The 1727-nt window shown below is 39.8% G+C and overlaps 1 pseudogene; it reads left to right on the top strand.

The window, feature by feature from the left end:
• The first annotated feature begins 541 nt into the window (after positions 1-541).
• Positions 542-1061, top strand: LOC103592460 (annotated as a pseudogene).
• Positions 1062-1727: the final 666 nt, after the last annotated feature.

The following is a 1727-nucleotide window of genomic DNA, read 5'->3' as shown; positions in this document are numbered from 1 at the left end:
AGTCAGCCAATCCACATTAGCAGCAAAGCATCCCTCATTTACATAAGAGGACCTGAATGAGAGCCTAGGGGAAAGAAGGGTGGGAATTTAAGCTAATAAGGGGGTCAGTTCCTTTGTTCGGGGAGACACTGGCTTGGGAGTTGTCTGCCCTCCAGTGCCCTCCTTGCTTGCAAGCAATAAAGCACTATGACACTGAACAAAGAGCTACAACACTTAAATAAAGAACTATAAAACTACAACACTGACCCAGGTCTTGAATTCTTCTGTGTGTTTGCCCCACAACAGAATGACAGTTATTTGAAGGATGTCATACTGATAATATATATTTTATAGGTTGGTAGGAGAACTGCTTGGTAGGCACTTAAATAACACTCCAAGAGACACCATGCAAATGGTTCTAAAATATGGCAGGGGGGCGGGCTATAGAAGGGACCCCCACCCACCAGCCAGAGAACATAAACAATAAGTTCAGCAGGTAGCAATTCCACTCCCGGTACCTGCTCTCTGCAACTTAATCAATGCCTGACCTTCTGTCTCTGCCATGTCTTCCAGTAATTGCTGCTCTGGAAACTACAGCTCTCACTCCCTTAGGAATTCCTGCCATGGCCCTGTCACCTCACCCAGTGCTCTCTGCTCCACTGAGGTAAGCTGGGGAGATAGATGCCCCCTGCTCTCTTAGTAACAGCGTAGGCAGCAACACACTCCATGACAATTGTAACTCTTCTGGGTGCTCTCCGATTGTTTCTGATGTGTTCAAATCCGGTCAAAGAATTATCTTCCTATCACATCCTGTGGTTCCAGTTCCTGTTATCCAGCATCTTGTAGACAACTTTTGAGCTGCCATCTTCCAAGTTACCAGTCCTATGACTGTCAACCCCTAGGCTATTTGACCTATGGCTGACAACTGCTGAGCTTTCCTGTGATTGTCAACCCCTGAGACACTTGTCCTATGAATGTCAATCTCTTAGCTATATGTTCTACTGCTACAGATCATAAACTATTCATACAGCAGTTTTCAACCATATTCCTCTTTGCTGAGCAACCAGCAGTATCCTTATTAGATAAAATCACCATAAATAGTTGGAAACAACCTGATGCTTAATGGCTTTGAGAGAGCATTCATCTTCACATCAATAGCTCTTTTTATTTTACATGGGCTATGTTATCTCTTGCAATTCTATGCTAAATCTCCTTAAAGAGACTTTTCTTTACTTCAGGAGTTCTTTTTACTTACTTTTACATATATATTTGAAAAAGTTTGATGTTTTTCAACCCATGTAAAATGTTTCCTTCTATTTTATTCCTAATTAGATGATGGCTTGGCATACAAATCATGCTTTCTATGTGTTATCTTTTTTTGTCTGTTTGTTTTTATTTATTTGGGTTTCTTTTTTTTTGTCGGCTAGCCAGTAAGGGATCTGAACACTTGATATGTGTTGTCATTTGTGTGTGTACCTTAGTTCATGTATAATTATTCCCTTGGGATTTGTCAACCACTTTATGGAATATTGATGATTTTTGGACTTTGTATTAATTATGAATAACATTGAAAGTTTCCAGAGGTAAATAAAGCAATTCAATAAAAGGACCTATAAAAAAATTAAAGTTCATGGAGTCAAAGTGTCCATACAATGTATGCCTGCATTTGTGATTTGGCATTAGAATCTTTCAGGTAATAATAACCTTGGCTCAGCAGAAAGCCACAAATTAGAGTAGGTTAAGTTGTA

Source organism: Galeopterus variegatus, unplaced genomic scaffold (genome assembly GCF_000696425.1).
Source record: "Galeopterus variegatus unplaced genomic scaffold, G_variegatus-3.0.2 Scaffold1153, whole genome shotgun sequence".
Taxonomy (NCBI): domain Eukaryota; kingdom Metazoa; phylum Chordata; class Mammalia; order Dermoptera; family Cynocephalidae; genus Galeopterus; species Galeopterus variegatus.
The sequence above is the reverse complement of the archived record's forward strand: the minus strand, read 5'-3'. Positions and strand labels throughout refer to the sequence as shown.